Here is a 26,737-nt window from a genome sequence, read left to right as displayed (position 1 = left end):
AATTTTAATCCGCTCCCTGTGATCCCACCAACACTCTCTACTGATTTCCCTCCGTCTCTTCTGCTCCCGCGGTGAGTTCCATCATCGATTCTACTCCCACGAACCGATTCGATTGCTAAAATCACACGAGGTTCTCTATCGAAGTTAATCTAATCCACTCTCTTGTTGAATTTTCGCTTTCTCTGATCGTGAAATGGTTTGTGATTTCAGATCAGGTTCTTGTTGTTTCTGGAGAAAGAATGGCGTCTTCGATTCTCGCTACGGTCTCCGCGCCACCATCGTTATCAATGGCTGCTCGTGAGAGCTTAAAGGTTGATTCCCAGTTTGTAGAATCGAATTTCTTGATGTTGGTATTCGAATTCTCAAACTCGTTTGGTCGTTTATATCTTGCAGACGACGAAGGCGTCGTTGGTGACACCGGGGCACAGCGCTTTCGGAAAACCAAAATCGATCAGCCTTAAAAAGATGCTGGTAAAACACAACTATACAATCATACCAATTTGGATCAACTGCCCCTTTGATTTATTTTTGCATAGTTTTGGTTTATTAATTCTGGGTGTTTTTGTGACGACTTTTCTTTCTCTTATTTCAATGGGTAGTATATACACTTAGTTTTGAATCCACCCACTTATCCAGAAAAGTGGGATAAATGTTCTGCTTTGTGACTTGATGGTGTAGCTTATCCTGCTTATCCACAAAAATTCGATAACTTCGGATGTTTTGTTGATTTGTGCGATGAAATAGACGATCTTATGATGAATTTTTTGGATAATTGGTGGCATCCATACACCACTACTGGTGATCTGTATTATTGATATCCCGTGCTAAGAGCTCTCAATATGTTGTGGATGAAAAATATGAAAAAGGGTGGTATATATGCACTGAGCTTCCAATTTTTTCCCTCTGTAGAAGAAGGAAAGTAGAAAACAAATTCGTTACTTGAATGTTTAGCTAATCTGTAGCTAGTTTTATTCATTTTCTTGTTGGTCTTTCTGATGGGAAAATATCTTGATTCACTGGTTATGCAACTTTGCAAAAGTAAAAAGAGGGACGAGGAAAGTGGATCTCTATCAGCATTTCCACTAAGAATAAAGAGAAATAATGTACACAACAAGTAGGACTGTAGGAGTCATAACGAAGACGCAGAATCACAAACCGCTCTAGCATTGGGACGCAGCACTATTGCAGCATCGTGGCTTATATGGTTGTTTTCTAGCGTGCTTATAGAAATGCATGATTAACGGTAGGCATAGAGGAAATTTCGAAAGGAAGTTATTCAAAAGTTATGGCTAGGGTTTCAAGAACAAGAAACAAGAGGTTTAGTACTGTTATGCATGTGAAAGAAAGTAGGATCATTTAATGACAAGTTAATTTTAAAGAAGCTGAAAGAGAAGATGATGGATAACATGTTTGATGGACATGAAGATGGAAGGTCTTCAAACGTAGCATAATGGATCTAAATCTTGTCTTTATCCAGAAGAATCAAGGTTGATCCATTCTGAGTTCAAGCCTTGACCAAGTGAAAAGGAGAAGGGTCTGATGTGGCTCTGTCTGCCTTATTGGCAGCAGCAGTAACGCACTGGGCCTTTGGTCAGTATTCTTCTAGCCTTTGTATATGATAAGAGAATGTTCTTTTATCTTTTCTCAATAATTATGTAGAGGAGCATGCATATGTGCCTTAAGTGTGGAAACTCAGATATTAAGAAAGTTCCTCAGAGGGACGTGGTCTTCTGCATGACAATAAGTTCCATTTCACTTAACAAGAGTCTTTGACTTTATGCGGTTTTTGAAATCGCTGTCTGAAAGCATTTTTGAGATGGCATTTTTGAGATGAATTAAAATAAACAATTGAATGGAGCATACATTTTGTGATATATTTCTGTGTTACAGCCTTACTTGTGAAGGAAAAGGTTCTTGTTAATTGTGGCCATCTCATATTAAAGTTTGCTTGGCTTCTTTGTAGATCCTTGTGAGGAGACTATTGTTTGTCTTAAGTGTTACCAACTTACCATGAATGACTTCTGCACTTTTAACCTTTTCCCCAGTCTTCTGGCAGAATAACAATGACAGTTGCTATTAAATTTTCTCGATTTGAGGGGGTCACAATGGCCCCACTGGAGTTTCTGAAGCATTCAAAGCATACACAAGTGATCTGAAGCAGACATAAGAGAATGTTCTTTTATCTTTTCTCAATAATTATGTAGAGGAGCATGCATATGTGCCTTAAGTGTGGAAACTCAGATATTAAGAAAGTTCCTCAGAGGGACGTGGTCTTCTGCATGACAATAAGTTCCATTTCACTTAACAAGAGTCTTTGACTTTATGCAGTTTTTGAAATTGCTGTCTGAAAGCATTTTTGAGGTGAATTAAAATAAACAATTGAATGGAGCATACATTTTGTGTAACGCCCCAAAATTTCAACTTGTAAAATTTTGAAATCATTTAGAGAAAACCTTTCAAAGTTCAGGATTTTGATCTTTTAAATCGTAAGCGGAAGCAATTTTCTTTTAGAGAGGAAAACAAGTTGACAATTATGGGCACGTTAGCTTACAAACCAATCTTACTTACAGAGAATAGCGAGGATGCCAGCAGAAAGAGGGTAATCTCGAGTCATATTGCATCGCGCCATCGGTTGTCTGTAAAGTCCTACTTGACACCTGCACATGAAATGGGTCAATTTCATAACAAACTGGTAGGTGAACAGATAGACAATGTAGAATAAAATAAAGTACGACATTCATGAGATAAGCAGTTTATTTCATTGAAAGAATAATAACATTTGTAATTGCGAGAAATTAAATCTGAGCAACATATGCAAGAACATCTAAACTGAAGGAAAGACACAACACACGATGTAAACAACATTGTGTGCAGTTAACTAGCATGGTTAGCTAATTAATACAAGTAAAGAACATGCCATCATCCGTCATATTCATCTATATGTATGCATGCATGAAAATATCAGTTGTTCTTATCTCAAGATTCAACTACTTTATTTAATTCATCCAGAGTCCTCGTGCGACTTTTCCTTACCTCGGGAGGTTGTGTCACTGCCTGCGCCTACTAGTGTAGGTGATGTAGGGCTCGAGTCGCAGTGCACGAGCGAGATCCGTTGCATAAATCTATAAAAGTGTGAAAACTTAGAAAGCTATAGTCATTCTAAAGAACAGAAAGGGACAGGGGTACAACCCCTATCAGCCTATTAATAATTAGCGAAGGGACAGGGGCGCAATCCTTACCCGCCACTCTGATTATAACTAAAAAGGAAAGGGGGCAGGGGCGCTGTCCTGCCCGCAACAAAGGCGGGGGTAGGGACAGTGTGCCCCTGCCAGCCTAAAGATAACAAAGGGAAGGCGGCAGTGATACACACCCTGCCTACCGACAAGACAAACGGAGGCAGGGGTTGCACCCCTGCCTTCAGAAATATGACAGAGGTAGGGGACTACACCCCTGCCTTCCGAAAGTTGAGCGTCGGTAGGGGCCTCGACCCTACCTAATGGGAACATACGACAACAGGGGCGCACCCCTGCTTGCAGGGAAGACAAGCGGCAGCAGGGGCATGCCCCTGCTTAACAGGAAGAACCACGATAGCAGGGAGCCGAGCCCCTGTCTGTTCGGAACAGGGACAGCAGGGGGAGGGCCACAACAGGGGCCACCGACCTCCTGCCGACCCGGGAGTACACAGAAGACAGGGGGAGAAGGGGGAGAGCGCGGCAGGGGCCGCCGACCTCCTGTCAGCTTTTCGTCAACCACAGAGGAAGAGGGAGGGCATGATAGGGGGTCGCCGACCTCCTGTCGGCCTTCAACGAGCTAACCGAGGGAGAGGGAGGGCCCGACAGGGGGCCGCTGACCTCCTGACAAGCTAATAAGGGGAGAGGGAGGGTGCGGTAGGTCCGCTCCCCCGACGAGCTAACAGAGGAAGGAAAGGTAAAAGGAGAAGAACAAAGGAAAAAGAAGAAAAAAGGGGAACATGTTAGATTTTGAATCTCCAGGTCCTTCCACGCGTGAGAGCTGAAAAACAGAGAGAGAGAGAGATAGAGAAAGGGAGAGAGAAGTTGGGAGAAACCGATGCCCATCAGTCCTAGGGTCGGCTGCTGTGTATTCCTTTATATTAACATGTGATTACAAAAATAATTAGGGTACTAAAATACCCTCATTACAATAATCAGTATTATATAATGCCATTAATGAAGAAGTGGATGTCACGGGTCTGGATCTTCAGATCCATGACCCGTAACCAGAGAAAACACTTCTTTTCACCCTCCCTCAAGTTGTGCATGATCTTGAATCATGAACAACTTGCCTTTTAACGTCCAAAATCTGTCTTTTGTCAATCCTTTTGTAAATATATCCGCCACTTGATCTGTAGTTCAAACAAATTCAGGCTCAATCTCTTTCTCTTCTACCTTTTGCCTCACAAAATGCTGGTCTATTTCAATATGTTTGGCACGACTGTGATGGATTGGATTAAAAGTCATACTAATGGCACTCTGGTTGTCACACAAAAGAAGTGATCGAGATATCGATTCTCCGACTTCTGTCAGTAGATGTCTAACCTAAGTAGCCTCAGCAGTGGCGGCTGCCATTGACCTGTATTCAGCCTCTGTACTGGATCTGTAACGCCCCAAAAATCCAGGACTTGTAACTTTTTAGAAAAGTTTAGAAAGCTTTGAAATCATACAATAATCAGAGTTTAAATAATACTTCAGCGAAAAATGATATTTTTAAAACCACAAGTCAATGGACCTTGAGCACATTACAGCGTAAACTTTCCTTTTGTCAAATCCCGCACAACTATTGAAATCAAATGGTTTAGAAACGGAGTTTCAATAATTGAGAATTCGTTTGTTGAAACCAAGAAGAAGCTTACTAAAACAGTTTTATTAACTCACGGTGTAATAAAAGAGAAATTTTGAAACACACTTTATACCAAATTTACCAACATGTCCTCAGGAGCGAAACATCAGGGAAAGAGCTCTATCTTGACCTCATCACGCCATCGTGCCATCGCAGACTGTATTACCTATCCAAAACCTGTCCATAAAATGGGTCAGTTTCACTAAAAACTGGTAGGTGCACAGACAGGACAATATTGAACATAATTAAGCAAAATAATTTAATATGTCAAGTAGACAGACAATTATATAGCAATTTAATTTCAACAGATTCACAGAGCAACTATCATGAGCACAATGCTAAAATTATTACAAGCATTTTACTGACACAAGTAGGCTAACTATTACAAGCAAAGCACTGTACAAGAAAGTTAACTAGCAAAATACAATGCTTCATCAACCACACACACAATTCCATAAGTATTGAACCTGTTGTACCCTATAACTTTCATACGTGCATAATTGAACACATTGTGTGATCAGATTTAAATTATTTTTCGATATTAACTGGCCAAGCGGGTACGCACAAGGCACGACTCTAGAAACAACCTAGACTGATCCGTGGGTTTATTATGCTATGTATTTTATGATAACCCGGATAGCTGACTGAGTCCGCACCTAAGGGGACGGTCGGTGACCAAGAGAGAAATCCCCAAAGCAGCATAAACAATGGATGCATCCCAAACATGGAGAGCTACCACCTAGGATAATTATGGTAGTCCCATTCCCCTAACTCCAATGACTGGGGAAGCCGAGTCTTTTGCTCGTAACTGCCATTAATGGCCTGTCCATCGAAGTTTTGTACCTTCCTGTCCTCTCTCCTGACAAGAGTCAACGATTCGAATGAGTACATCAGGGGTAGTTAACTGAAGACCCATTCTGCATACTCTGGTCTTTCGACCAACTCGAGTATCTTGCCGGTGAAGGCGAAAACATCACTTATTTAGGTGATCACAACATTTTGTTATTTGCACTCATCGAGGTTGCCACAACCTACTTATCCAATCATCGCAACGTAAGAAGACGTACTTGTCAAAAAGTACGGTCGTACTTGTCAAAAGTACGACTACGATGAAAGAGAAATGGTTCCACAAAAGAAACCCCAACAGATCTTATCTGCAAAAGAATTAATACAACACAACATGGCAAGATAAGTCTTGAATTCACTTCAACAACATTTTTCATATTTCATAATGCAAGGTCATCTCGGATCTCTCGTCCGATCAACAAAGTACTTAACATGTTGTGCATGTCTAAAAGTACGCTATACTGAACCAGGGAGGTGTGTGGGCTTCTCAAAAGGACGCAGTCATCTGGAATGGCTACTAGAACCTCTTGTGACAGTGTTGATGTAATATAAGCAACAAGCGCTTGGTCTCTTTTCATCCAAGCCACAAATTCAGGATTTCTAACATATACGGTAGTAGATTCCCCTTTGTTGTCCCTTTCTTCTTGTGATATGAACTCTGGAGGAACTGAAATAGATCCATCCAGATGTCCAGAAAGATCCTGACTCCTAATGAAAGGTATGATTTGCCTCTTCCAAGTCAAGAAGTTACCATTATTTAATTTTTCAGACACGAGTTGGCTGAGGAAACTTGAAGAAAGAACTGACTGGCTAGGAAGTGAATCCATGTTTCACAGAATTAAGAATGTATTCAGCACAATCTGCTTACACCTGCAGTTTTTTTTTTTGCAGGAACTAATTCAGATCGATGGCTATCAGACTGCAGAAACTAATTCAGATTGCTAATATGAAACAGAAATTGAATGTCAATCAGATTTCTGATTTGTATATGAAATGGAATATCGGATATGAAAATCCCCTTCAAAAAAAATCAATGTGAATATGAATTCCTACTATGTATTGACACAATGAGAATGTATCAGCTTGATCAAGGATGCAGCTGAATCAAAATAGGGCCCTGCGTGATTAGATCACGCTGCTATCAAGAGCGATAAACTCGGTATGTGAGTGACAGAATGAGGAAAGTGTAGGAATGAAGAAAAAGTATTTTCAACTAGGAATTTGGGTCGAAAATCTGGGCTGAGTTACTCAAGGGACAGAAAGAAAACTGTGGGAAAACCGAGGTTCGGCCAGCACCAAAGTAAAAGAAAAATAAAAAGAGACGAAAAGAAAACTGTGGGAAGAAGAGATAAGATCTGATTATCTTCAGATCTGATTGATATCAGATCTGATTGAGAAGAAAAGAATGTGAGGAGACCAAAGATGGGTCAGTCGTGAACCAAAAAAAAATGAAATAAGGGGACTGAAGAATATTTTCTTGACTTAGAAGAGGAAATCGAGAAGGGATAGATCTATCGGACGTACCTTTGAGATCGATTCCAGTTTCAACTGAAGCGTGGCTCTGATACCATGTTAGATTTTGAATCTCCAGGTCCTTCCACACGTGAGAGCTGAAAAACAGAGAGAGAGATAGAGAAAGGGAGAGAGAAGTTGGGAGAAACTGATGCCCATCAGTCCTAGGGTCGGCTGCTGTATATTCCTTTATATTAACATGTGATTACAAAATTAATTAGGGTACTAAAATACCCTCATTACAATAATCAGTATTACATAATGCCATTAATGAAGAAGTGGATGTCACAGGTCTGGATCTTCAAATCCATGACCCGTAACCAGAGAAAACACTTCTTTTAAGAACATACCTGGTTTGGAAAATGTACGACCTCATAAAGAATTTCCGCCCTAGATGGTTTACCTGGTCTTGGACAATACACTTACAGGAATTTATTGTCTTTGCGGCTACCCGCTCTTGGACAATGTACTTCCTCACAGAAATCTACCGCTCTAGCCAAATTACCTGATCTTGATTATACACACCCTCACATAGAATCCTTTGCGGACAAGGTCCTCAACAGAAAGTCAAAACTATATATTCTTAACTGGCTATATCATTCAATATTAGATCATCACAACTCACCATAACACTTTATTTAATCAAAATTCACAAGTCTCCCGCCGGATCACCTGATCTGGGAAATGTACGACCTCACAAGGAATTATCGCCCTAGATGATATACCTCATCTTGGACAATACACTTCCACATAGGAGTTCACCGTCTTTGTGGCTACCCGCTCTTGGACACTGTATTTTCTCACAGAGATCTACCGCTCTAGCCGGATTACTTGATCTTGATCATACACACCCTCACAGAGAATCCTTTGGGAACATGTTCTCAACAAGGTACCATATTTAGTGATGCATGCATCAAAACAAAGGACCGCTCTCACGGTCGATAGCGACTAATATGGGCACAAGCATACATATCATCAATACGCATCACATCACTTTATATGGTACTTAAATCACAAGATCACACATTTAACCAACAAGGTTCCATGAATCATAGTTCACTATTGAACTTAAACATTTATCGCATGCTTTCATAATTTCAGATCACATGGCATCTCAAAGCATATTATCCAAGGCATCATATCATTGCCACCATTGCCCCCAAGAACATTGCATTTCGAAAATAGAACCTCGAAGCATGTATAAGCAAAGCATGAGTTCTCTGCACACGTGAACATGCCAATATCATAACACGAAACAACTAAACCTCAACATACATAACTCTTACGTAGTTCGAGTTATGCATGTAGGATTCAAGTTTATATATCTCTAAGACATTCAGATCATTGCATCATTTTCATAAGATTCACAATTCTTACATTAAATCACATTCGATTATATTCAACGTGAAACACATACATATACCTCCTAAGTAATTTAGTTAGACATTCATGATACTCTTTAATTATGCTATACATGTATGATATACTTACTCAGACAATCATAATATGATTATTCACAATGAAACTATGTAGACGTGATATATCATTCACCTAATAAGGAAAATCTAATCATTTGTAGGCGCGATATGTCATCCACCTAATAAGTCAACACTAATCATTTGTAGGCGTGAGGTGCCATTTACCTAAATGCTAATGTAAGCATCACAATCATAAGAATCTCGGGGGCATAAAATTTATACGTGATTTCATTGATAAACTTTTGTTTGACAAAATCTGTACTTAAAAACAACAAGTCTTAACCCAAGACTATGAGAGTGTCTATTCACTAATTTTCTACCTAATCTATCATGGTGAAATAGACACAGTCCACCACTTCTCGTTGTGACTACCATTTGGTCAAGCAGACAGACAAAACAAGGATATTACTTTTAGTTTAAGCATGCAAATCAAACATAAAATACTTACAACGCGATGAGATGCTCGACGGTCAAGATTCACCTCTTTCTTAACTGCTCTGATACCAAGTTGTAACGCCCCAAAATTTCAACTTGTAAATTTTTGAAATCATTTAGAGAAAACCTTTTAAAGTTCAAGATTTTGATCTTTCAAATCGTAAGCGAAAGCAATTTTCTTTTAGAGAGGAAAACAAGTTGACAATTATGAGCACTTTAGCTTACAAACCAATCTTACTTACAGAGAATAGCAGGATGCCAGCAGAAAGAGGGTAATCTCTGTTAAAATATGTTTCTCTATCTTGTAATCTGATACATATTTTATACATAAAAAAGATACTACATATATATATATATATTATATATATGTATATGCATTATCTTATATATATATATATAAAATATGTATTTTCTCATTATTAGCCATAGGGGTAGCTTAGGTATTTCCTGTATTTTTGCGCATATTCACATTACGAATATGCATGTAATTTTTACTAATTTATTCTTTTTATTTTTTTCCTTTTTTCTTTTTGAATTTTTGACCTACCTTGGGGGGCCAACCATATAGACTTTGGGCCCTTCCAACGGTCATAATTGTGACTGTTGGAGGGGCTCCAACGTCTATATGTTGGCCCCTCCAAGGACTCTTGATGTATATAAATAGGGGCTCTCCCCTTTATAAATTCCATGGCTTTGAGTCAAAGCCCAAGCTCCTAATAAAGTTCAAATATTTATTTTTATGCCTTTAGTGCATTTGTGAGAGTTTGTGATTTTGTGCTTTTATGCACAAAGTGTTGTAAGTGTTCTCATTGTGCATATGTGCTATTATTTATCAAGAATATTGAAGTCTTGATCATAGTATCGTGTTGAAGATACTTTTACATGGTATCAGAGCCTTGTTTAAAGAAGAAAGATTGTGTATTTCTTCATTTTTGAGTGCTTCAAAAAACGTGCCTTCAAGCTATTGATTTTTGGAGTGGATCATCCTCTTCGGGCAATATTTTAGAAGCTCCCTTTATCAAGAAAGACTTGAAAAACCCTTTAGGTACGTATTGTTTTTCATCATCTCGCCTCTCTAATAGGTGAAAAAGACTCCCATTTTTCTCTTGGGTTCAAACTCAATGGGTTCAACTATCATGTTTGGCCCAGAAACATGGAAGCTCACATCAAAGGAAAAGGGCTTTGGGGCTATGTCCAAAGCTTGATTCCCGAACCAGAACCCAAGATAACCTTACTAGAAAAGGGAGAGATAAAAATTCTTGAAGGTGATGAAAGAAACTAGGCTCTTGAAGAATATACGAAAAATCATGAAGAATGGGAAATGAGGGATTTTAAAATCCTCTCTTGGATTTTTTCATCCTTAGAAACAAGAATTAATGCAAATATCATCAAGTTCAAAAAAGCTTCTCAAGCATGGAAATATCTTGAGAAGATGTACACCTCTAGAGACTTGTCCCATAAGTACTATCTCAAAAAAAGGGCGCTAACGCTTCAACAAAGGGAGATGAATATAAGAGAGTACTTTGCCCAGCTCTCTTCTATTTGAGACGAGCTTGCTATGCCCGAACCTAAGTGGAGTGGAGAAGCCATAGAGCTTCGCCATAGAGCTTCGCCATAAACAATTGGAAGAAGATAGATTTTTCAACTTTTTGAATGGGCTTAGGCCCGAATTTGAACAAATCTGATTTTCTCTTTTATCCACTTTCACTTACCCCTCTCTTGAAGATGTAATTACTAAACTTAGTGGGGAAGAGACTCGGATGGGTATAAGCAAGAACAACCCAAGTGTTCTAGCTACACCTTCCAACAATGAAGAAAATGAAGGTGTTAATGCCGTCTCAAGACCGGGGAGCAATTTAAGGACATACAAGTCCCCTCACTTCAAGAATCAAAACTCAAGTGGTCAAGGAGCAAAGAGGGACTATAGCAAGCTTACATGTCACTTTTGTAAAGAGCCGGGGCATATTAAACCTATTTGCCCAAAATGAAAGAAATTTCTTGCAACGGCTATGTTAAAATATTATGTCTCTTTTAACTGTAAACTGAAATACCCATCAGGGGTATTTCAGTCCTTTTACTCAATAGGTGTCAGCCACCCTAATGGGCTAACATTTTTACTTTTTCTTTTTTTATTTTATTTTTGCCTTTTACACCTTTTTCTTTTTACACTTTTTTTCTTTTTGACTGTTGTGAAAGGGACAACTCCATATAGCTGTTGGAGCTGCCCCAACAGTCACAATTGTGACCGTTGGGTGCAGCTCCAACAGTCATATTGAGCTGCACCCTGTGCCTTTTTTTTTGCATCATAAATAGGCGTTAGTGGCCCTTGTAAATAAATGCTTTTTTGTGAGTGCATATGCAATAACAATGCTTTTGTAAAGCCCCTCTTGGGAACTTATGAATTGAAGTTCATTTTGTTTCATGCTTTTGTGCATGTGTATCCGTGCCTTCGTGCACTTGCGAGTGTTCTCCTTTGTGCACTCTTTGTATTTCTTGTATTGTGGTGTTACACATAATCTCTTTTTATAGAGATTTTCACATGGTATCAGAGCAAGGTTGTTTGGAGAAAGAAATTGGTGTGATTCTTCTCAATATCAAGTGCCTCGGAAAACGTGCCTTCAACTTTTTGGTGATTGGAGTGAAGACTCTTCTTCATTCAATATTTTAGAAGATTACTACAACAAGACAGATTTAAATTCTTATTGTGGTACGTATTCTTTTCTTTCTTCTTTCCTCTTTAGTGGGTGAGAAAGACTCCCATTTTTCTCTTGGTTTCAAGCTAAATGACTCAAATTATCATGTGTGGGCCGGAAATATGAAAGCTCACATCAAAGAGAAAGGGCTTTGGGGTTATATTCAAGGCTCGATTCCGGAACCAGAGCCTAAAATTACTTTGGTTAAAGAAGGGGAAATCAAAATCCTCGAGGGAGATGAAAGAACTAATGCTCTTGAGGAATATAGTAGGAAACATGAGGAATGGGAAATGAAGAATTTTAAGATCTTGTCTTGGATTTTCTCTTCTGTTGAGACAAGGATTAATGCCAACATTATAAAGTTTAAAAAGGCTTCTCAAGCATGGGAGTATCTTGAGAAGATGTATACTTCTAGGGACTTGTCTCATAAGTATTATCTTCAAAAGAGAGCATTAACTTTTGTTCAAGGTGATATCTCTATAAGAGAGTATTTTGCGGAATTCTCTTCCATTTGGGACGAGCTTGCCATGCTTGAACCCAAGTGGAGTGGAGAAGCTATAGAGCTTCGTCACAAGCAATTAGAAGAAGACCGATTCTTCAATTTTTTGAATGGGCTAAGGCCCGAGTTTGAGCAAATAAGATCTTCTATCCTATCCTCTTTTACCTCTCCCTCTCTTGAAAATGTCTTAACTAAATTAAGTGGAGAGGAAACCCGTATGGGCATTAGCCAGCAAAATCCTAGTTTGCTTGTAATGTCCACAAATCAAGAAGAATGTGATGGTGTTAATGCCGTTTCTAGACTCGGTAACAATTTAAGAACATATAGACCTCCTCATTTTAAGAATCCAAATCAAGGTAATCAAGGAGGAAGAAGAGATTATAGCAAAATCTCGTGTCACTTTTGTAAAGAACCGGGTCATATCAAACCGGTTTGCCCAAAATGGAAGAAACATCTAGCAATGGCAACTACATCTCAACCATCCAAAGAGGAATCTTCAAAAGAATCTCTATCTCTCAATCAAATTGTGGAGGCTCTTCAACCTCTTCTAAAGGGAGCTATTTCCGGTGCCGCCGTATCCACCTCTTCTCCTCCAGGTAAAACTTCTTGGCTCTTAGATTCGGGTGCATCCTTTCATATGACCCCAAACATTTCATCTCTTTCCGAGTATTCTAAAAATGTGTCACCTTCTTTTGTTTCGACCGCGGATGGTACTTCTCTCGAAATTAAGGAAATTGGAAATTTTAAAACCCAAAACTTCTTTATTCCAAAAATTAGACTTATACCAAAATTAAATTTAAACTTGTTTTCCGTTTCTCAACTCACGGACCTTGGGTGTAACATTCAATTCTCATCCCATAAATGTTTAATACAGGATCACCGGTTCGGGAGATTGATTGGGGAAGGCTCTAGGAAAGGAGACTTGTACTATGTGGACTTTCTTCAAATTCCTAAAAACACCTTTTGTAATGTGGCCCAACATAAAGACATAAATGTTTGGCACAAGAGACTTGGCCATCCCAACATTACCAAGTTATCTTATGTATATTTTGTTAAAGATCTTTGTAAAAATACTTTCTCTTGTAATAATTGTATTCTTGGAAAAATGAGAAGTATACCTTTTGAACCAAGAAATATGTTTAGTACTAAACCTTTTGAAATTATTCACTCGGATGTTTGGGGATCGGCACCTGTTATATCCAAAGGTGGTTTTGCTTACTATGTGATTTTTGTGGATGATTTCTCACGATATTGTTGGATATATTTTCTCAAACATAAGCATGGAGTTTTTTCATGTTTTAAAACATATCATATGATGATCAAAAATCAATTTAATAGTAATTTAAAGATATTTAGGACCGATTCCGGAGGTGAATATCTCTCTAATGAGTTTAAGAAATATCTTGAGGATTGTGGCATTGTCCATCAAAGATCGTGTCCTAAGACCCCACAACAAAATGGTTTGGCCGAAAGAAAGCATAGGCACATCATTGAAACCACTAGAACCCTTCTAATTTCCCAAAATATTCCTAAAAATTTTTGGGCCGAAGCGGCTCTTGCTTCCGTCTATCTTATCAACCGACTTCCATCCAAAAATTTAGATAAAATTTCTCCCTTTGAGATTCTATATGAAAAAGAGCCCGATTATAATAGGTTGAGAGTTTTTGGTTGTAAGTGCTTTGTTCTTATCGATAAAAATGATAAACTCTCACCAAAAGTCATTCCTTGTGCTTTCCTTGGCTATTCGGAAACTCAAAAAGGATTTCGATGTTATGACTCTAAGAATGATAAATTATATGTTTCAAGGAATGTAACTTTTTTGGAAAATGATAGTGGTTTTGAAAAAAATGAATCTCATTTAGAAAATGCCGATTACTCCTTTCTTTTTGACCTTTTATCTAAGGATGATGATATCTCTAGTGATGATGAATCAACATATAATAGTGAAAATGAAATGGTTGTGATCAACAATAACTCTAACCCTTCTACCCCTCAAGAAGAAAATGTATCTAGAGAACCCATCAGTTATTCTCATAGAGATAGAAGCACCTTTAGGAGTGCTATTGAACTATATAGTGAACCTAGTGAGACTATTTCCATTCATGATTCTCATCTTAGGAGAACTGAAAGAACTAGAAGAACTCCCTCTGGATTCGTATCTTTTGATTCTTTCTCTCCTAAATATCGAGCTTGTTTGAGTGCCATTCACTCTTATTTTGAACCAAAATGTTTTGGAGAAGCCAAACAATGTACTGAATGGAGAGAAGCCATGGAGACTGAACTCAAAGCTCTTAAGAAAGCTAACACTTGGGAATTTCAATCTCTTCCCAATGGCAAGAAAACTATAGGATGTCGATGGGTGTTCAAGGTCAAGACTAAGAGTGATGGTTCTCTTGAAAGGTATAAGGCTCGTCTTGTAGCTAAAGGGTATAGTCAAGAATATGGGATTGACGATGAAGAAACATTTGCTCCAGTAGCTCGTATGGTTACTATCAGATGTCTTATCACCATTGCTTCAATTCGAAAATGAATATTTACCAAATGGATGTCAAAAATGCCTTTTTAAATGGAGATCTTAATGAAGAAGTTTACATGGATGATCCACCTGGTATGGAAATCCCTAAAAATAAAGTTCTTCGTCTTCGTAAAGCTCTTTATGGACTGAAACAAGCACCCAAGGCTTGGCACGATAGGTTTAACAATATAATGACTGAAAATGGTTTCACTTCATGCTATACTGACACTGTATTGTTTGTTAAGAAATCTGATGCAGGGATTGTTATATTATTGTTATATGTTGATGATATGTTAATAACATGTGATGATATTAAAGGAATCAAGAGCATTAAATCTATTCTGACTTCAAAATTTGAAATGTCAGATTTAGGATTTTTGACATATTTTTTGGGAATTGAGGTTGCCTATTCTCAGAGAGGCTATTTTCTGTCTCAAACTAAACTTGCTTGTGAGATTCTTGATAGATCAGGAATCACAGATGACAAGGTCTGCGAAACTCCTGAAATAGTAGGTTCAAAGATGAAGATTGATGATGGGATTCTCCTAAAAGATCCCACACCTTACCTATAACTGGTTGGATCCCTAACGTATCTTAGCATTACCAGGCCTGATATTTCTCATGCAGTACATGTTGCTAGTCAATTTCAACATGCACCTACTACAGTCCATATGAGCGCCATCCTTCGCATCATCAGATACATAAAGGGTACAGTAAACAAGGAAGTATTTCTATCTTCTACGTCTGAATTAAGTTTAATTGCTTATACTGACTCTGATTGGGGAGGTGACACAAATAACCGTCACTCCACCACTGGTTTCTGTATTTTTTTAGGTGAATCATTAATCTCTTGGAGATGCAAGAAGCAGCAAAAAGTATCGCTTTCATCCACCGAAGCTGAGTATAGAGCCATGGCATCTACTACCATGGAGATTGTTTGGATTTGCAACTTGTTGGAAGATATGAATATTCAAGTTCAAGGGCCCACAAAATTATGTTGTGATAATAAAAGTGCAATCTAGATTGCCAAAAATCACACATTTCATGAGCGCACGAAGCATATCGAGATGGACTATCACTATGTTCGTGAAGAATATTTAAGAAAAACCATTGACCTTCCTTATTTAAGAATATTTCAGAATATCAATTGACAGACTTCTTCACCAAGGCGTTGTGTTCTCCAAGATTTAACTTCCTTCTTGGCAAACTTTCGTTTATGACACCCTGAGTTTGAGGGAGAGTGTTAAAATATTATGTCTCTTTTAACTGTAAACTGAAATACCCATCAGGGGTATTTTAGTCCTTTTACTCAATAGGTGTCAGCCACCCTAATGGGCTAACATTTTTACTTTTTCTTTTTTTATTTTACTTTTGCCTTTTACACCTTTTTCTTTTTACACTTTTTTTCTTTTTGACTGTTGTGAAAGGGACAACTCCATATAGCTGTTGGAGCTGCCCCAACAGTCACAAATGTGACCGTTGGGTGCAGCTCCAACAGTCATATTGAGCTGCACCCTGTGGCTTCTTTTTTGCATTATAAATAGGCCTTAGTGGCCCTTGTAAATAAATGCTTTTTTGTGAGTGCATATGCAATAACAATGCTTTTGTAAAGCCCCTCTTGGGAACTTATAAATTGAAGTTCATTTTGTTTCATGCTTTTGTGCATGTGTATCCGTGCCTTCGTGCACTTGCGAGTGTTCTCCTTTGTGCACTCTTTGTATTTCTTGTATTGTGGTGTTACACATAATCTCTTTTTATAGAGATTTTCACAGGCTATGCCATCTCAACCGGAGGAACAATCATCATCGTCAAATGGGTCTCTTTCTTTTCAACAAATCGTAGAAGCTTTACAACCTCTTCTCAAGGGGGGCATTTTCGGAGCCGCTATGTCTTCTTCCTCACCTTCCGATAAGACATCTTGGCTTCTAGATTCAGGTGCATATTTTCACATGACTCCAAGTGCTTGTTCTCTTTCTGAGTTTTTCAAAAATTCTTTTCCATCTTTTGTCTCAACGGCGAATGAAACACCTCTTGAAATTAAAGGAATAGGCAATTTTGAAAAACAAGATTTCTTTATTCCAAAAATTTGTCTTATACAAAAATTAAATTTAAATTTACTTTCGGTCTCTCAACTCTCAGACCATGGTTGCGATATAAAATTCTCTTCTACAAATGTTGGATATAGGATCGCCGGTTTGGGAGGTTGATTGGGGAAGGCTCTAGGAGAGGAGACCTCTATTATGCTGATTTTCTTCAAGTTCTCGAGAATCAATTTTGTAATGTTGCTCAAAACAAAGATATTCATGTATTGCATAAGAGACTGGGACATCCCAACATTGCTAAAATCTCTTATTTGCCTTTTATTAAACATCTTTGTAAAGAGGATTTTTTATGTAATGACTGTATTCTTGGAAAAATGAAAAGTATACCTTTTTCATAAAGATCCATGTTTACGACAAAACTCTTTGAAATTGTTCATTCCGATGTATGGGGTCCGGCTCTTGTGATATCTAAAGGAGGACTCTCGTACTATGTGATTTTTGTGGACGATTACACTAGATTTTGTTGGATATATTTTCTTAAACATAAACATAAATGTTTTCAACATTTAAAACTTTTCATATGATGGTTTTAAATCAATTCAATAGAAGTTTAAAAATTTTTAGATCCGACTCTGGTGGCGAATACCTTTCAAACGAATTCAAAAATTATCTTGAAAGTTATGGTATCCTCCATAAAAAATCCTGTCCTAAAACCCCACAACAAAATGGGTTAGCTGAACGAAAGCATAGGCATATCATTGAAACAACTAGAACCTTGCTCATTTCGCAAAATGTTCCAAAGAAACTCTAGGCTGAGGCAACTCTTGCATCGGTCTATCTTATAAATAGACTTCCATCAAAAAATTTGAACAAGATTTTCCTATTTGAAAAATTGTATGAGAAAGAACCTGATTTTAGCAGGTTAAGGGTTTTTGGATGTAAATGTTTTGTTCTTACTGATAAAAACGACAAATTTTCCCCAAAGGCCATTCCTTGCGCCTTTCTTGGTTATTTCAAAGCCCAAAAGGGTTTTCTAGGTTATGCTGTTAAAAATGACAAATTATATGTTTCCAGAAATGTAAGCTTTTTAGAAAATCTTAGTGGTTTCAAAAACCTTGTATCTAACGACGAAAACGTAGATTATTCTTTTCTATTTGATCTGTTAACTGAAAGTGATGATACTAGCGATGATGAGTCAAATCAGAATGACTCAAGTGATAATGAAACCAAGGAATCCAGTCCTATGTCCTTTCCATTTCCTAAACATGACGATGATGAACCTCCTAGGGATCCCATTATCTATACTCATCGAGATAGAAACACCTTCAGAAGTGCCCTTGAAAGATATGATGATGCTAGTAGGACTGCTCCTCAAGGTGAGGAGAACCTTCGTAGGACCGAAAGACATAGAAAAACTCCTTCTAGGTTCATCTCGTATGAATCCTTCTCACCAAAACATAGAGCCTGTCTAAGAGCCATACATTCTTACATAGAACCTAGAAATTTCGAGGAAGCACGAAAATGTCCTGAATGGATAGACGCCATTCATTCTTACATAGAAAAACTCTGCTTATGGAGGTGACCCAAATAACCGTCACTCTACCACTGGTTTTTGTGTGTTCATAAGAGACTCACTGATTTCGTGGAGATGTAAGAAGCAACAAAAGTTTCTCTATCCTCCACTGAAGCTGAATATCATGCCATGGCAACTACTACTATGGAGATTGTGTGGATTCGTCAGCTTTTGGAATATATGAGAATTGTCATAGAAGGGCCCACCGAGTTATGCTGTGATAACAAAAGCGCCATCTACATTGCCAAAAATCATACTTTTCACGAGCGGACCAAACACATTGAGATGGACTGTCACTATGTTTGAGAAGCTTATCTAAAAGGAGTCATATATCTTCCATATGTAACTTCAGAATATCAGTTGGCAGATTTCTTCACCAAAGCGTTGTGTGCTCTATGCTTCAAATTTACATTCCCTGTATTAGATTAGAACGTATGAGCATGCATATTTTCTATAAATGCTGGTTTCATATAATTTTGCTTTTATTTATCAAAAATCCACGAATGGGAACACGAATGGTACGTGCACCGTTCTAATAGGAGGTGATTAAACCCTAAGTTGACGATTTGCATCAATGGCCATAGTCAAGGTGTGAACAAAACTTAGGATTTTCATCCTTTATGGAATAACACTGGATCTCTTTTAAAAAATCATCATATTTTATTAAATATTTTCTTTCTTTATCAGAGTGTAACTTAAAATTAACTCAAAATATATATCAATGGCCATAGTCAGGGTATATTGAGAGTTAATTTCATTCTAAACTTTATAAAGACACCAAAATATGTTTTATTCTTCATTTGAATTTAAATATGATTATTATATAATACATTTCATGGCCATAGTCAGAAATGTATTATATCTTCAATCTTATTTCAATTCCTTTAAAGAATGAAATATGCTTTTCAAAATCCAATTTCAAATTCTTTTAATTTATTCATCATTTAGGATAGAATTACATCATATTTTCAAAAATTCTTTTCATATTATTTCCGAATCCAAGAGATTTTGAGAGGTATTTTTCAATATTCTTCTTCATTTCTCAAACCAATCTTCAATTTTTTATTCAAATTCATCTTTCTATCTCATTTTAAAATTCAAAATTCAATTTCAAAGTCCAATTCGACTTTGAAAATTCGAATTTACTTTTATATTCAATTTCTAATTCAAAATCCAAGTTTCAAAGTTCAATTCAATTTTGAAAATTCAAATTTGTCTCCATTTTCAAGATTCAATTCAATCCCATATCCCAGATCGTATTTCAAAGTTCAATTTAAACTTTGGAATTTCAAGATTCACCTTCTGATTTCAAAGATTCAGGTTTAAAATCAAGTTTGTCCTTTACAACAACAACAACAACAACTACGCCTTCATCACAAAACAATTGGGGTCGGCGATATGAACCACCAAAGAAAATCATTTTGGGTCTTCCACATGAATCCTTCTCCTCCAATCATTTCTATCCAATGCCATGTCCTCGGTGAGGTTCAAAGCATTCATATCCTTTCCTATCATTTTCATCCAAGTCTTCCTAGGCCTACCCTGACCTCTATTAACTAATATATATTCCCATTTCTCCATCTTTCTAATTGGAGCATCATTAGGCCTTCTCCGAATATGTCCAAACCACCGTAAACGATTCTCTCTCATCTTATTTTCAATGGGTGCAATGCCTACCTTCTTACGTATCTCCTCGTTCCGAATCTTATCTTTTATTTTTCAAAATCTCTAAAGTTCTATCTAAAGATTGAGTCTTGATTCTCAATTCAAAATTAAGGTTTTGAGATTGATTCTGAATCTCAAAATTCGATTTTTCCTAAGTTTAAAGCCCACTATTAAATTCAAATCTGGATTTCCAAAATCCAGATCCATCTTCAAAGTCCCATTTGGATTTTCAAAATCCAATTCCATTTAGGATTCCAGATTTTGGATTCAACTCCGTCTTAGATTCCAGACTTCGGATCCAATTCCATTTAGGATTCCAGATTTTTGATTCAACTCCGTCTTGGATTCCAGAATTCGGATCAAAATTCCATCTAGGATTCCAAATTTCAAATCTAGTTCCTTTTCCAAATCCTATTTCCAAAAACCATTTTTTTTCTTAAGTCTAAATTCAAATTCAAGTCATCTTTCATGTTCTGAAATTAAGAATTTCTTTTTCAGAATCGATCCATTCAAATTCAAAAATCCATTTTCCAAACTCTGATTATTCCACGACTTGGAATTTCAAGTCTTTTTTTCTAAATCTCTTTTAAATTCTAAGTTAGATCCGAAGTCTAACTTTTTCCAACTCAAATTCAATTCTTTGAATCATTTCTTCACTACATCATCAAATTTATCTCAGAATCACTTGGAAAATCTCAAAATTTCTAAATTATTTTTTTCAAAAGTATACATCATTGCATTTGCATTGCACAAGCATGATTCTTTGTGCATTTAGACTTAGAATAAATTCTTAGACAATATTTAGGCAAAGCAAAAGGCATAAATTCGATCATTAGTTCGATTACCCATGATAAAGGCGCCAGAAACGGTCGAACCTCATACCGACGAGCGAATCCCATCTCTCCATTTTTCCGCGATTTTTCAAAACGGAGGCGAGTAATTTTAAAAAATATTTTCAAAATTAAGGTCAAGTGAGACCTTTGCAAAAGAGTTCCTCTCTCTTCTTTTCTACCTTTTATTTTCTTTTCAAAAAGGGAATGAAGGTTAAAAAGGCAAAGAGAAGGAAAAGAGAAATACAAGAGAATTTTTTTTTCAATGATCACACAGGGGCGTGCCCCTGCTTGCCAGGAAGAGCCACGACAACAGGGAGCCGAGCCCCTGCCTGTCCGGAACAGGGGCAACAGGGGGGCCACAACAGGGGCCACCGACCTCCTGCCGGCCCCCGGGCGTACACAGAAGACAGGGGGAGAGCGCGGCAGGGGTCGTCAGCTTTCCGACAACCACAGAAGAAGAGGGAGGGCACGACAGGTGGTCGCCGGCCTCCCGACGAGCTAACCAAGGTTGAGGGAGGGCGCAACAGGTGGTCGTCGGCCTCCTGCCGGCCTCCCAGCGAGCTAACCGAGGGAGAGGGAGGGCGCGGCAGGGGCCTGCCGGCCTCCCGACAAGCTAACAGGGGAAGAGGGAGGGCGCGGCAGGTCCGCCCCCCCCCCCCGACGAGCTAACAGAGGAAGAAGAGGTAGAAGAAGGAGAAGAACAGAGGAAAAAGAAGAAAAAGGGGGAACGCACCTGGGAGGTCGCCGGCGGCGACAACAGCAGCGAGCGGGACAAGAGCGAGGCGGAGCTGTCGTCGACCGACGTTACACACACAGAGAGAGAGAGAGAGGAGATGCGACGTCGGCTCAGTCGCACGCAGGGAGGGTGGAGCCGAGAGAGGAGGAGCGCAGGGGTGAGAAAACCCTCCCTCTCTGCGATTTTTAAAGAGGGTCGGGGGAGGCACGAAAAAGGGAAACCCCAAAGGGATTTCCTTACTTGCAGAGGGGAAATGGGGAAAGAACAGACGCAACTGCGGGGAAGAAGGTTAAAAAGACCCTCTCTCCCTGCGTATTACGTTATAACCCTAATGGGTTAACGGGTCCGGGTTGGCTCTGGATATGACCCAAATCCGACTTTTTTTTGCGTGGGTTTTGCATTTTGTGATATATTTCTGTGTTACAGCCTTGTGAGAGAAAAGGTTCTTGTTAATTGTGGCCATCTCATATTAAACTTTGCTTGGCCTCTTTGTAGATCCTTGTGAGGAGACTATTGTTTGTCTTAAGTGTTACCAACTTACCATGACGATTTGAGGGGGTCACAATGGCCCCACCAGATCCTATTCTTGGAGTTTCTGAAGCATTCAAAGCAGACATAAGAGAATGTTCTTTTATCTTTTCTCAATAATTATGTAGAGGAGCATGCATATGTGCCTTAAGTGTGGAAACTCAGATATTAAGAAAGTTCCTCAGAGGGACGTGGTCTTCTGCGTGACAATAAGTTCCATTTCACTTAACAAGAGTCTTTGACTTTATGCAGTTTTTGAAATCGCTGTCTGAAAGCATTTTTGAGATGAATTAAAATAAACAATTGAATGGAGCATACATTTTGTGATATATTTCTGTGTTACAGCCTTGTGAGAAAAAGGGTTCTTGTTAATTGTGGCCATCTCATATTAAAGTTTTCTTGGCCTCTCTTTGTAGATCCTTGTGAGGAGACTATTGTTTGTCTTAAGTGTTACCAACTTACCATGAATGACTTCTGCACTTTTAACCTTTTTCCCCAGTCTTCTGGCAGAATAACAATGGCAGTTGCTGTTAAAGTTTCTCGATTTGAGGGGGTCACAAAGGCCCCACCAGATCCTATTCTTGGAGTTTCTGAAGCATTCAAAGCAGACACAAGTGATCTGAAGCTTAACCTTGGTGTTGGAGCTTACCGAACTGAAGAACTTCAACCCTATGTTCTTAATGTTGTTAAAAAGGTCATTATTTACTCCTGATATTCTAGCTTGTATTTTATATTAAAATAACAAAGAACGATGTCCCCAAAAGTATAGAAGCCTCTTATTTTCTTTTTGCGTAAGACACACAGGGTCGTTCATTATTTTAGCTAGTAAGATAGTATTGATGGCCATTAGCATAATTTCCTTTTGCTTTTCCACCCATTTGAAGGCAGAGAATCTCATGCTGGAGAGAGGGGAAAATAAAGAGGTATGTATGGACTTTTGTCGTACAAAATCCGTCACATCATCATTTCAATTATAGTTGCTTTGTGATTTGCTAAAGTATACTGGATCTGCAGTATCTTCCAATCGAAGGTTTGGCCGCATTCAACAAGATCACTGCAGAATTGTTGTTAGGTGCAGACAATGCTGCCATCCAGCAAGGAAGAGTATGCATTGATATACATAATTTGGAGCTTATCTAAAAATTTGACACAAAAGAAGAACAAACCAAAAGGAATGCATCTTTGATATGTAAGTGCTGTTGCAGGTTGCAACAGTACAAGGCCTTTCAGGAACAGGTTCTCTTCGATTGGCTGCAGCATTCATACAACGATATTTTCCTGATGCAAAAGCACTATTATCTTCTCCAACTTGGGGTATGCATTTTCATTGACTTTTTATTTTGTGCAGCTTGTTTCCATGTTTATAAATCTTTTTTTCTTTTTCTGAACAGGCAACCACAAAAACATTTTCAATGACGCTAGAGTTCCTTGGTCTGAATACCGATATTATGATCCCAAAACAGTTGGCTTATATTTTGATGGGATGATTGCAGATATCAAGGTGAGATAGAAATGTCAAAATTTTTGTGTTCAAGCTAGCACATTCAAGTTCTGATGGTTTATGGTTAACTCAGCTAAGTATCAATTATTTTGAAATCAAAATTCTCATAAAAAAAGTTGAAAAACTGAGAATGATGATCAACGAATCATCCTGAAAGATGCTGGTGAAAAGATCTTTTTACAAGGATCCTTTCCCTTACCATTGTACATATATCTGGCCTTGCTTTACCAGCATTTACACACGTTGGCTTATTTTTCATTGAGAGGATGGTCTTGGATCTATCCTAAACCATAATTTGATTGCTGATGACATCACTTTTGGTTTTTCTCCTTCAGGCTGCACCTGATGGGTCATTCGTGCTTCTTCATGGTTGTGCTCACAACCCAACTGGCATTGATCCAACTCCTGAATAGTGGGAGATCATTGCTGATGTCATCCAAGAAAAGAATCACATCCCATTCTTTGATGTTGCATACCAGGTAAGTCAGCTATTAGAGATTCAACATTTGGAGGTTTAGGATATAATGATGACCCTGAATTACAAATATCTGTAGGGATTTGCTAGTGGAAGCCTTGACACAGATGCCTCTTCTGTAAGATTGTTTGTAGCTCGGGGTTTGGAACTTCTGGTTGCTCAGTCATACAGCAAAAACTTGGGCCTATATGCAGAAAGAATAGGAGCGATAAATGTTGTATGCTCTTCCTCCGATGCAGCAGCAAGGTGAAGCAAACAAAACTATTTTTCTTGTCTTTAATGCAGATACAAACACAAACGCTTGTTTGTGTGTATCCACTGCCTATGTACAGATTATATGTAGGGCTGCAGCGGAGCTGAGCGTGCTCAACCCTGTGTTGTTCGAGCTCAGCTCAAAACTTACAAACCCTGGCTGGAGCTTGTCTTGAGGTTGAGCCAAGCTTGGGCTTGAGTGCTATATATATATATATATATATATATATATATATATAATGTTGAAGGAGAGGTCCTGGTCTCAAAGCCATGACCTCAACTTTAACAACAAAGGGGCCACTACACCAAATACATTTTTAGTGACATGTCAAACAGTACTTTGCATATACTTGCTAAATGAGCTTAATCATCCCTTAACGAGCTTAAACTGGTGTTTGAGCTCGGTCTTGTTTATCTAATCAAGCTTATGTTTGACATGAGCTTGGCTTGTTTTAAAATAAACAAGCTCAAGCAACTCGGTTCATTGTGCACCCCTAATTATGTATCATGCATATGTTCTTAACACCCACACACAGAGTCTAAATCTCTATGAGACCCATGTTGATAAGGTCCAGAATGTTAGATGGCTTGGACATGGTAAATGCTGCATTGCATGGTCTTGCTGTAACTAAATATGCTGTTCTTATGTGAACTATCTGAGATCATGATTGGAGCCTAATAAAACGGTTCGATTGTTAGTGTTGAGATGGCAGAGTCAGTTCATAACCTCTCTAGAGCCTCTTATCTGGCTATTTTTGCCAAATTGTTATAGTGAGCACAAGAAAGTCTGCAGTTGGCAAAGTTTCTCATGGAGGCAGATGTAAAGCCTACCATTGGTTTTGGCTGTAAGTGCTGCAGGCATGCTGTCTTGCTTTGTTTCTCTATTCTGATGACTTTTCAGTGTCGTTGAGTATAAACCTAGATTAGATTTCATGGGCAGGGACAACCTTGACCATGATATGACCAAACAAATGATATCATCTCGAGCCTGGACATTTATGTCCTTGAAGAGGAATGTTACCACATTGAATCAAAGCCTAAAAGAGTATTTTTACCAGAACAATAAACATTAGGTAGCTTTGAATTAGATGAGTTTGGATAATCTGGACTAAATGCTTTTCCTAGATATTAGTTGATTACATACACTTCTTTTCTCTCATTCTCCTTTGTGCGCAGGGTGAAGAGTCAATTGAAAAGGCTTGCAAGGCCGATGTATTCAAATCCTCCTGTTCATGGGGCTCAAATTGTTGCCAACATTGTTGGAGATCCAACCTTATTCAATGAATGGAAAGCAGAAATGGAACTCATGGCTGGACGAATAAAGAATGTGCGACAGAGACTTTATGATAGCCTAATGGAAAAGGATAAAAGTGGAAAGGATTGGCCATTCATTCTTAAACAAATTGGCATGTTCTCCTTTACGGGATTGAACAAAAATCAGGTAAAATCAACTCAACATTGTTTTTGAGTCACTAAATAAAATGATACATGACTAAAATTATGTATATTTGAGATCTCTGGGACTGTTAGATCCCTAATTACATGGTTCTTGGCCATCCATTGTACTACTGAAAGCTGGCTACAAGGACAGATTTTCAGGATCAGCTTGCATATGCTGGAAATGACAAGCTCTTCTAATTCACCTGTCTTTGTCATCTATCTGACTGGTTTTCTCGGATTGATCAGAGTGACAACATGACTAATAAGTGGCACGTGTATATGACCAAAGATGGAAGGATATCATTGGCAGGATTATCTTTATCCAAGTGCGAATATCTGGCTGATGCAATTATTGATTCTTATCATAATGTCCATTGACATTGGTGGATCACAAGTTTTATACTTGTCGGCGGCTATGCTAGAGATGTTGAGTTTGGCACTTTATTAGGGATTATGAATAAAGAGCAGGATTGGGTCTGTATGTTGAACTTTGCACATTATTGTTCTGATAATTATCTTGAAGTTATCCCTTTTGAACTTTTGATATTTATCACCCAAGGGTGGATTTTTGTTGCACGGTGTTTAATTTTTTTTTAATGAGATTGCCTTAAAATTTAAGTTGGTCATATTCTCCTGGATTGCTTCCTTAAAAGTTCATGTTAGGTTTAGTTATTGCAGGTTTTGCTGAAGATTAGTTCTGTAAAACATGCTCTGGGCGTGTTTCTATTTATGATTCATGAACCATGTGGTTGGTTAAGAAATCGCCATTTCCTACATAATATTAGCCAACCTTTAGATGCCACTTGCATGACCGCTTGTGTAAGAAATAAGATGCAGCCTACTTGTCTTACCTCCAT

General features: G+C 38.2%; 1 pseudogene across 1 annotated transcript; it reads left to right on the top strand.

The window, feature by feature from the left end:
* On the top strand, positions 1-26,466 carry LOC149847970 (aspartate aminotransferase P2, mitochondrial-like; annotated as a pseudogene). Its single transcript, XR_016432503.1, has 12 exons — positions 1-71; positions 211-311; positions 394-471; positions 22,712-22,906; positions 23,097-23,135; positions 23,227-23,316; positions 23,418-23,526; positions 23,604-23,713; positions 24,049-24,192; positions 24,268-24,434; positions 25,617-25,881; positions 26,032-26,466. The product of XR_016432503.1 is annotated as an aspartate aminotransferase P2, mitochondrial-like (transcript).
* The last annotated feature ends 271 nt before the right edge of the window (positions 26,467-26,737 follow it).

The sequence above is a fragment of the Nuphar pumila genome, chromosome 1 (genome assembly GCF_984573655.1).
Source record: "Nuphar pumila chromosome 1, dmNupPumi1.hap1.1, whole genome shotgun sequence".
NCBI lineage: Eukaryota > Viridiplantae > Streptophyta > Magnoliopsida > Nymphaeales > Nymphaeaceae > Nuphar > Nuphar pumila.
Note: the sequence above shows the minus strand (reverse complement) of the source record. Positions and strands in the feature narration are given on the sequence as shown.